The sequence below is a fragment of the Malaclemys terrapin genome, chromosome 4 (assembly GCF_027887155.1).
Source record: "Malaclemys terrapin pileata isolate rMalTer1 chromosome 4, rMalTer1.hap1, whole genome shotgun sequence".
NCBI lineage: Eukaryota > Metazoa > Chordata > Testudines > Emydidae > Malaclemys > Malaclemys terrapin.
The window spans coordinates 58,781,882-58,793,893 of NC_071508.1; positions in this window are offsets into that span (position 1 = coordinate 58,781,882).

The following is a 12,012-nucleotide window of genomic DNA, read 5'->3' on the forward strand; positions in this document are numbered from 1 at the left end:
GTTGTGTAAATATTCCCATTACATTTTCTAATTAAATACAGCGGAGAAATCAACCTAAATCACATGTTTATATGTATATTAGGGGAGACAGCAACTTTAATCTTGTGCCAATAAAAATAATGTGGAGGGGTGAAAGCCACTTTACATAAGAATGACTATACTGGTCAGACCAATGGTCCATCTAGTCCAGTATCCTGTTTTCTGACAGTGGCCAGTGCCAGATGCATCTCAGGGAATGAAAGAATAGGGCAATTATTGAATGATCCTCATCCCCTGTCATTCAGTCCCAGCTTCTGACAGTCAGAAGTTTAGGGATACCCAGAACACAGGCTTATGTCCCGGACCATCTTGGCTAATAGCCATTGCTGGAGCTATCCTCAGTGAACTTATCTAATTCTTTTTTGAACCCAGTTATATTTTTGGCCTTCACAACATCCCCTGATAAGTTCCACAGGTTGTTAGTTGGTGTGTGTGAGGGAGAGAGTATATTCTTTTGTTTGTTTGAAATCTGCTGTCTATAAGTTAATGAGATGGCCCTAGTTCTTGTGTTATGTGAAGTGGTAAATTACACTTTCTCCACGCCAGTCAGATTTTCATAGAAGACCTCTATCATATTCTCCCACTTTAATCATCTCTTTTCTAAGCTGAACAATCAGTCCTTTTAATCTCTCCTCATATGGAAGCCGTTCCCTACTCCTAATAATTTTTTTTGCCCTTTTCTGTACTTTTCCTAATTCTAATATCTTTTTTGAGATGGGGCAACCAGAATTGCACCCTATATTCAAGGTGTGGATTTATATAGCAACATTGATATTTTCTGACTTACCTATTCCTTTCCTAATAGTTCCTAACATTCTGTTCGCTTTTTTGACTGCTGCTGCACATTGAGTAGATGTTTCAGAGAACTATCCACAATGATTCCAAGATCTCTCTCTTCAGTGGTAACAGATCCCATCATTTTGTACGTATAGTTGAGATTATGGTTTCCAATGTGCATTACTTTGCATTTATCAGCGTTGAATTTCATCTGCCATTTTGTTGTCCAGGCACACAGTTTTGTGAGATCCCTTCGTAATGGTTTGCAGTCAACTTTGGACATAACTATCTTGAGTAATTTTGTATCATCTGCAAACTCAGCCACTTCAAAGTTTATCCTTTTTTTCCAGACAATTTATGAATATGTTGAACAGCACTGGTCCCAATAGAGATCCCTGGGGGACACCACTATTTACCTCTCTCCAGTCTGAAAACTGACCATTTATTCCTACCTTTTGTCTCCTGTCTTTTAACCAGTTACTGATCAATGACAGGACCTTCCCTCTTATCCCGTGACTGTTTAATTTGCTTAAGAGCTTTTGGTGAGGGACCTTGTCAAAGGCTTTCTGAAAGTCCAGTACACTATATCCACTGGATCAACCTCATCCATATGCTTGTTGACTCCCTCAAAGCAGTCTAATGGAGTAGTAAGGCCTGATTTCCCTTTACAAAAGCCATGTTGAGTCTTCCCTAACATATTATGTTCATCTATGTGTCTGATAATTCTGGTCTTTTCTGTAGTTTCAACCAGTTTGGCTGGTTCTGAAGTTAGGTTGACTGGCCTGTAATTATACAGATATGTAAATAGAAATGTATGGAGAAAAGTCTGAGTATTCTCACCTGTAGGGAAATACAAGAGACCTTATACTATGAAATACACACAGGCTAGAAATCTAGTTGAAGCTGATAAATAGGAATTTAGGGAGCTCCTACAGCAATAAACATTCATGGAGGGAAAAAACTACCAAGAATTTCACATCCATAAACAGAGGCAAGTCCATCTCAATGCATAGATATAGAGGAAATCCAATCCAATATACAGAGGGAGCGTATATATCAAATTCATAGATATCATCCTGATCTCCCGGCTAAACCATAAATATTTGTAATCTGGAACAAATATTTAGGGAGCATCCAAACTGGCCTTTGCAAACAGCAATCAATTAACTAGAAGTAAACTCTAATGTCAACATATCCAAAACAGGCTCTCTTCACCCTTTGTTGAAAGGAGTGCTTATGGAGCTGTTAGAGAAGCTGCTGCTCCCTGGGAAAAAAGCAGAAGCCCTGTTGGTCTGAATGAGAGCTCTTGGCAAGGGGGCATTCAAGCCAGGAGAGTCTGGAAGAAGAACAGGGCTTGAATACCAAGAGTAGCCATAGCTGAGCTCTGTTGCCAGCAGCAGCCATCAATGGGTAATGAAGGAGTGGTAGGTTTTTATCAGGCTCCTCCATCAGAAGGGTGGAGCTGGAGACTTGCACATGGGCCAGAAATGTGGAGCAGCAGTGGTGCAGAACAGGATTTACAACAGCAGAAAGTGGATCGAAAGAGGACAGTTTCCACCTGCTGCTGTTCCTTTATAATTGAACATCTTGTCAGCCAACCAAGCCCACTGCTTGCAAAAACTAACCACTGGCGGCTTCCCGAACATGGCTTTTTATGCTGATGTGCAGTATGATGCTATTGCACCATTGTTGATCTATTGCCTTTTAACGTGTTCTTAATTGTTAAAACACTGGAGCAGACGTGCAGGTGCTTACATCAAACACTCAACTTCCACCTATGGGAGCAGTTTTTATGAACATGAACACCACCCATCCTAATAAAATTCCACATACTTTCGTCTTATGAACAAACCTTCATAGAACAGCTGGCAGGAAAAATAAGGTGGAAGTAAGCGGCTATTAAATTGCTAAACAACATTTTACTGAACAATCCAAAGCTTTCCCATTTCAGTTCCAAACACAAGCGTGCATGGTCTGTTCAAGAAGGTCTTAAGTGTGTTCTTAAAAAAAAGCTAGAACAATCGTCTGTTAAAAATGGTATTTTCTAATGACATCTTCCAGTACAAGGTGAATTGTTTCTTCATCCAGCATCATTAGGTCATTCTAGGTCATGAAAGCAATGCATGCTTTCATGTAATTTACCATTTGCTGTTTTATGACTAATGGTTCTGGATACATGTTCAATGCATCATTTCTTCTCTCATAATTGTGGTGTCTTGGCAAAGGTTCCCTTTAAACAAACAAAAATATTAAACTTTATATAAATCATCTTCTACAGAACAGGCAATTTAGATATATTTTGGGAGCCGTGGGAATTACTACAAGATATAAACTATCTTTAATGTCTCAATCCATTCAGTTAGTCTATTTTAGCAGAGATCACACATGCAGTCTTCTCTCAGCCGCCTCTTCTCTTTACACAGCTGCTCTCCTCCCTTGCACCTGCATTCTCTCTCTTTCTACTGCTTCTCTTATTCTCTTCCTGCTTTAGAGTCAACCCATCCCTGCCCCTTGAGTCTTTCCAAACTTTACTCCCTCTGTACTGACAGCAGTCACAACTGCAGTTCCACTATTCTCAGGACTGCAGCCCTGCTAGCACCCATAGGTGTTCTCCAATATAGCAAAGAGGGGTAAATATGTTAATATTATTTGAGTCCAAAGGATCTAGTCACCTCAAAGAGGGGTGAAGCCATGGGATGGTGCAATGGGCATGCAGCTAGAGATATAGGTATGCTCCTCCTTAATGCCAGGTTTCTCGGGAAGCTGTGATCCTGGAGCAGTACAGTTCAGCAATGCAGGCCAGCATCCTATAGTGATGATCAGGTCCAATATCTTTTCTCCCAAGTAGAAACTCTTCCTAGGGGACTTCTCTCTTATATTCATGAAGTGATATAATGAAAAACAACAGATAACTATTCCCTATCTATTAGTATTATTTGACTCCACTTTGTTACTGTTATACTGGAGAACAGAACTGTGCAGGTGAGCAATTTACCATTCACCTGACAGCCACAAACTTGGTCATCCTCATAAAATAATTCATACAAGGATAGGGGAAGCAACCACAAGAAAAGATGGAGATTATATATCAGTTCCCTTGACAGAGGATTTACTTGTTTGTACATTTGTTACTCAGATATACCATCTAGGGTGATAAGAAAGGTTAAGGTCTTGTTGGATCCCCTATTTCTTCTATATGCTCATGTAGTGGCAGTAGCCAAGAACACTTTTTATCATTTGCACTTGCACTACCTTGTGACCTATTCTTATGGAAACAGACCTTGCTTAACCACAGCTTTGTCACCTTACTAGTGGATTTCTGCTACACACACTCTCAGGCAGTACACCTTAAAACCACCCTGAAACTTCAGCGACTAAAGAATACAGCATCACACACACAGAGAAAACATCACATTAATGCACTGTGACCTGCACTGGTTATTACTTGATTTCCAGGATAATTTTAAGGTGTTGGTTTTGCACTACCAAATTGATTCTAGGTTCTGACTTAGTACCATTACTTCATGCAATGCTATGGCAGTTGTGATCAGCTGAGGCACTAGATTTAACAGTTGCCTGGTTTAAACAAGAAAGGGCAAATGCCAGGACATCTTTGGTGTCTGCAACTTTATCTGATAGACCCTAGATCAGGTGATCTGCAAAGCATGCTACAAGACTTATCCATTTCCTGGACTATTCTGAGAGGGAGAGGTGAAAAGAGTTACGGAATGGAAAAGAGTTTAAGTGGGTTGGAAGATCTTTAAAGTGGCTTGGCCTAATACATTTCTTTTATGATACATTTGAGAAGATTTCAGATCCATTTTTAATACTTTTGGGACTAGAGTGTTTCAGATGGTACAGATCTGAGTGAGGGTCAGGAAAGTGCACAGCAGCCCTTCCCTACTTCTTTTCTGGGATATGTGCACCACGGGGGTGCCTGGAGGAAACAAACAGTCCCTACTTTTCCCCCAAGCACTGGGATGAAGACTTCTCTGGCTATTATGTGATGTGTGTAAGACAGAAATGTTGAATCCCACCAACTTTAGTCATCTGTGCAAGGACCAGTCACAATCTGAACTCACTATCTAAAAATTAATTTAAATTTAAAATATTTGTAGACATATTGCACAATAGCAGCATCAGGCCATAGACCTTCATGACATGTGCCACATTTTTCATACTCTTGTCAATACAAATTCTAGAATGCACTATAAAATTAAGTGGTAACTTTTCACTACTAGTTGTAAATGGGAATAAGAAGCTCTTTACCATCTGCTTACCCACGTTCCAATTATAAATCTGCTTATACTTGCAATAAGTATAGTATACAAATATCTGGTGTGCTGTGTTTATATACCACCGGAACCAATTCTCAAAGAAAACCACTTTATAACTTTTTTATCTTACAAAAAGCCTGGGTCCAAAATTTGCCAGTAAACCTGAAAGTTCAAATAATTACTGTGTGTACAGTAGTTTGAGATTCTCTTATAAAAGACTTTATATAAGTGCATGTCAGTAATAACAATAATGTATAAATACTGAGTTAAGCTTCATGTTTTTCCAAATTAATGCACATTTCAACTTTCTTCTAACTTGCTGTGCAAAATATGTATGTGGAGGCAAAACATTCACTCTATAATCAATACAAAAAAGTCCTGGATACTTTTTCCCCTTTGCATGCCAGCTTTAATTAGCCTCTGATTGAAGGAGTGCATTTTAAATCCAAGGCACACAGAAGAAAATCAAAACCGAATACAGTACATATAAAAGCACCAAATACTTCAAGACTCCAAAGGCTTTGCCTAGATGCCTTCTAACAAAAAGTTTCACCTTCCAAAACCTCAGAATTAGTGAGAAATAAGCAACCACAAACAAGAGTTCCATTTGTTTTGTCAAGCTTTGCTCAATGCAAAGAAGTTGCTTGAAAGGACCCAAGGGTGCTGTGTTGCTAATATGCACGGGAACCCTCATAGTCTTTTTCTAATTTGTATGTTTCCAGTTCCCATGCAACACTTTCTCACTGAGCTCATTAGGCTTCTCATGGATTGTCACTCTGCTAGCTCAGTCTAGTTTTAGACAGTGATCCACTACTTCTGCTACAAAAGGATATGACCAGCATGTATTTGAGAAAGAATTCACAAGCTAGCCACCAGAACACATGGCAGGGTGAGAAAAGGGAAAGTCTGCTGGAAATCCGTGCAAGGATCAAGTGAAGGGACAAAGAAAGGAAATCTGCCATTATTGCTCTTACCCTCCATAGGGAAGAGGGAGAATGTGCCAACCCCCATTAAAAAAGGCATCTGTTAATCAGGATGTATAGCCCCCTGGTGATTTATGTTAAGAGAAGGAAGAGCAAGTGACAGCATATTGGGATGAAAAAAAGAGTGGAAGGAGATCGAAAAACACACAGCGAAAGAAATTGGATTACATTGATGGGTGCCCCATCAATGCTGTAATTATACAAGATAGGAAATGTGGAAGACTGATGAGAAAAAAAAGGTAAAGAAAAGTGACTAATGAAGGAACATGTGAAATGGAAACAAAAATCATTTTAGCACCAAACTGTGCCTTCAGATACTGTGACAGGGTGGGACTCACCATGCTAGCACCTCCAGCTGGTCATCTTGCGGATCAGCTCCACAGGTCAGTATGCCAACTCTCAGTGGTGTCTCACCCGCCGTTGCTTCTGCTCCTAGACCTGTGTCATTCCAAGGATCGCAGAGTCCTCTTCAGCACACAGCCATCTGATTGTGCCACACTCTGGGCTCCTCCCTTCTGGGGGACAGTACCTCAGTTCAATGGTCCAGTCACTTCCACAGTGGCAAAGGGGGCACTGGAGGGGGACCCGGGCCTGCTCACTACTCTGGGTCCTGGCCCAGGGACCCTGTAGATGGCAGCCACATGCTGCGTTCCCTCCAATATCTCAGTCTACTTCCCTGGGTCGCTTCCCCGCAGCCCCAACATCTTCTCCATCCTTATCTCAGGGCTTCAGCATGCCAGTCTTAGCAGTCAGCCAGGAGCTTGCTCTCACTCCTCTGATCCTGCCCAGCACTGCTCTGTCCCAGATGCTACCTTTCCTCCTCCTGCAAAGCAACCAGTCATCCCTCCTCAAGCTCCAGGGAGCAACTGAACCTGCTGTGCCCTGCAGCTCTTCTTATATGGTCCTGTCCAGCCCTGATTGGCTGCTCCTTGCAGCCTCTCTCCTTGCAGCCCCCTCCTTCTTTTTGCACAGCCTCCCGAGGGCTCTATTAACCCCATACTAGCCAGTGTGGGGAGGGTGCCTCATTACAGATACCCATATGTAACTCCTTCAAAATAACTTGAGCATGTTTGCATGATATGCACATTTCTTTATAAGGAGGATATAGGAGTCCTACAAACTACTCCAATATTCCAAGGGCTTCTTCGTGGAGCTACTTGTCAAGTATGGCAATGGAAGCCCCAAGATTCATTGTCCTGTGAGATGCAATTATTCGTATGGCTCAGACCACCAAAATACACTAGTGCAGTTTTTGGTGTTCAGTAGGGCAATCAGATTCTTATTCAGCTGTATGTATACTGTACTTGATCTTCAGCCTAAGAGTGGATATTAATGGTATAGTAAATTAAATCTCTGTCCTGATCTGACTGCCACTTTTGTAACGAGTCATGAAGTCTCTCACCATCTGGAGAGGGGGACTGACTATTCGGGATCACTCTGGGAGACTCATGGGGTAAGGAGCTACCAAAAAAACCTAGGAGAAAAAGATGTTAAGCAAAAAGACTCATGATGTGCCAGGGATTTGGTGGGACATTACAACTAACTTATGTTAACCAGCCATATTTTCAGAGATTTTAAAAGCAGGAAGGGACCATTTTGATCATTAGTCTGAACTCCTGCACAACACAGTCCATAAAATTTCACCCAGTAATTCTTGCATTGAGCATATAACTTATGGTTGAGCTAGAGAATACTTTTTAGAAAGACATCCAGCCTTGATTTAAAGATTGCAAGTTTTGGAACATCCACAATTTCCCTCAGTCAGCTGTTCCAATGGTTTAATAACTTCACTATGAAGAAACTGCACCTCATTTCTAATCTGAATTTATCTAGATTCAACTACCATAACTTCTATCTTGTTATGCAATTGTCTGCTAGATTAAAGACCTCCTATATTGTCAGAAACCTCCCCTCACATAAACATTTAGGCAGAGATCCTCAAATATATTTAGGTGCTTAACACTCATTCCTTTCAATGTGAATTAAACACCTAAATACATTTGAGGATCTGGGTCTTGCAGTCTATGATGAAGTCACCCCTTAACCATCTCCAGAATAAGCTAAATAGATTGAGCTTCTTAAGTCTTTCACCGTAAGTTAGGTTTTCCAGATAGACAATCATTCTTGTAGCTCTTTACTGAACCCTTTCAATTTTTCAACATCCTCCTTGATATGTTGATACCAAAACTGGGACACAGCATTTTAATAATGGTTTTACCAATGCTGTATATAGAGCTAATACTTCCCTGCTCCTACTCAATATTCCCTTGTTGTTTATACATCCAGGAATTATTTTAGCCCAAATCAACTAACATTGTTTGCCAACTTACTGTATTAGCAGAAGTATGAAGGCAGAATACTAGTGGTACAAAATTGCTAGCACTTGTAGATTTCAAAATCAAGTTACATGGGTCTAACAAACAAAAGCCGGCAGGCCAGTGTTATATAAACAAAAGCAAATGAATAATTTTCTACACAATTCTTTGTAGTGGTATTAGTTTGGCTTCAAGAACACCGCTACATTTTACTGTGCAGTTTGTGGTTTTGGGATTGAATCATCTAATAAACTGATCATGTACCACTACTTCAATGAAAAGCCCTTTTACTGCTGACCTAAAATGTTTCAAGGAAGAACTAACTACAAAGTAACAGCAGAATGTGAATAAATAAAGTCCAATGAAAGATGCTTATATAACCGCTATATGCTCTCATTAACATGTGAAGATTCCAACTAGTTAGAAAATGGCAGGTAACATTACTAAATTTTATGAAACTACATTTCCCATATTTCACCTTACAATGTCACATGGTATCAAGTCCCAGATCCTCAAGACCCTAATGAATCAGAACAACTCTTTTTACAAACCAAAATGCAAGATTTTTACATTTCATTATACCACCTCTATTAATATGTTTTGGGCCCCCCACTACAGAAAGGATGTGGACAAATTGGAGAGAGTCCAGCGGAAGGCAACAAAAATGGTCAGGGGGCTGGGGCACATGACTTACGAGGAGAGACTGAGGTAACTGGGGTTATTTAGTCTGCAGAAGAGAAGACTGAGGGGGAATTTGATAGCAGCCTTTAACTACTTGAAGGGGGTTCCAAAGAGGATGAAGCTAGGCTGTTCTCAGTGGTGGTAGATGACAGAACAAGAAGCAATGATCTCAAGTTGCAGTGGGGGAGGTCTAGGTTGGATATTAGGAAACACTATTTCACTAGGAGGGTGGTGAAGCACTGGAATGGGTTACCTAGGGAGGTGGTGGAATCTCCATCCTTAGAGGTTTTTAAAGCCTGGCTTGACAAAGCCCTGGTTGGGATGATTTAGTTGGTGTTGGTCCTGCTTTGAGCATGGGGTTGGACTAGATGACCTCCTGAGGTGTCTTCCAACCCTAATCTTCTATGATTGTCATACCTTTTTGACTTCTGTGAGATTTAGCAACATATACTGTCTAGGAGTAGTGCTCAGGACATAAGATATATTGAAGAAGTAAATAGAGATCAATTTAAATGAGTTTTTTAAAAAAAAATTATGAGTCACAGGAAATGCAAACTTTCTGCTTTCTCTGTAAGCAATTAATCTGTTTCATCAATAAGAGATCCTACCACAAGTAGTTGGATGTGGCCCAGGTTTCAAACTTCACCACCAACTCTCTTGGCTGCTAGAACAGACAGAGTAGCTTGTGTCTATAATTATACCTGTACATATTGCCAAAGGCTACTTGAAAGGAAGATGTCCTGCTCCACTGGCAGTGCACTGCATTCTTGGGAATCAAAGTTCAGGTCCAAGTTTCACTGCAGGATGGGAGAAGTCCAAAATTTGATCCAAATGTCTTTTGTGTAAGTTTGTTGCAGCAGGATGCTTGAGCTTAAATTTGATTGGGGCCTTTCTGGTCACTATGACAAAGATTTCATGATACTGGATATTATTTATTAAATACCATCAGAGTGCTTGGTGCTGTACAGGGGGTCCCCTGTATACAGTGGGGTTGCGTTTTTGAAAAGGGTGATGGATACCGAAATGACCTATACCGAGGAATTTCCCCCCATAAGAAATAATGGAAGAGGGGCGGGGAGGGAGATGCATTCACATCTTCACCACACTCGTCTTTGACAATGCTCTTTTCACCTAAACAGTGTACCTTTTTACAATGACAGGTTATACAGTACACATTTGACAGATAAAACATTGAATAAAATGATGTAGAACCCTACTAACACTGTTCAAACACAGAACATTTTAATACAGTAAATACAGAACAGTAATACTGTATAAAACAGTGTCAATTATGCTAAACTTGGGTAGGGGTGGCAGCTGGGTTTTCTTGGGCTGGCTTTTCCATAGCCGGCTTTTGGTTGCAGAAGTCTTAAAAAAGGATTTTATCAACATCTGCTCTCCTGCATGAATCTTTGAATGATAGATCTCCCTGTAGCAAGCCACTGCATCACTGAGAGCCCTGGAGACTTGCAGTTCATACATTGAGACATGACCTCTTCCCACGATGCGTCAATGTTTCCCACGCCTTTCAAGACATTGTCGGCCTTCCAAAACTCCTTTACACTGGGGTTCCCTTCACCTGCCGTCACCTTAATCAGCATGAAGAATGTCCTCCGTATGTAATAAGCCATTACACCCTGGTCCATAGGCTGCAGCAATGATGTGGTGTTGGGTGGCAAAAATAGGACCTTTACATTCAGGCAGAGGGCTTCATAGTCCAGTTCACAGGCACTTGCGTAATCCAACAGAAGGAGAATCTTAAAGGCCAAATTTTCCTTCTGACAGTAAGCCTTAAATTCAGGGACAGCATGGTCTACAAACCACTTATGGAAAATATTGCATGTTATCCAGGCCTTTCTGTTTGACTTCCAAATTACAGGGAGACAAGACTTGACATTGCATCTCATTGCTCTTGGATTTTCACTGTGGTAGACAAGCAAGGGCTTCAACTTGTAATCAATCGCCTTTTGCATTTCCCCCAAGCAGAAGGGGTAAATGGTCTTTTGAGGCTTTGAATCCAGGAGCACTCTTCTCATCACTAGAAATATAAGTCCTCATTGGCATCTTTTTCCAGTAAAGGCCCATCTCATCGATGTTAAAAACTTATTTGGGAGAGTAGCCATCTTCCGAAACAGTTGTGTTTAGCTGCCTAGAAAATGTTTCAGCTGCTTCTTCATTCGCACTAGCCACTTCTCCTGTGAGTTTTACATTATGTAGATTGGCATGCTTCTGAAATCTGTGGAACCACCCACAACTAGTATTGAAGGTCTCCTTTTCTGCTGTTGAGCTCTCCCCCTATCTTTCCTTTAAATCGTTATACAGGCTTTTGGCCTTCTCCTGAATCAAGCTTAAACTCACAGGTGTTTTCTTTTCATGGAGGACATCAATCCAGTCAGCCAGCAAACATTCCATCTTCTCCATTATACTGCTTCTCTGTTTCATTATCCTCATTGATGACAATTTCGTAGCACTTCTAGCGCTTTCACGAATTCGATCACCACTCTTACCACCTAAGCAGGCAAACAGAGAATATGAGCAATGTTGGCTGCATGCTCACCTCTTCCAATATGCTTTATAACATCTAATTTCACTTCTAATGTTACACTCTTACATTACCTCTTAGACACAGGCCTGCTCTAGCAGGCCACGCCCCTTCCCGCCAAGTTCCGCCCTCTCCTCCAAGTGCCCCCTCCCTGCACCTCCTGAACACCACTTAATAGCTGATTGCGCCAGGCAAGAGGTACTGGAATGGAGGGGGAGAAGTTGATCGGTGGCCCTATGGGCTGCCGGCAGACGCAAGTACAGTACTGTACAATAGGGGAATGTGTTCCAATTCACATTGGTCCCGATCCGTGCAAACGATGGATATGCAGATCAGGACCAAAGTAAATCAGAACACATTCCCCTATTGATGAGCGACAGATATCCTAAATAACAGAT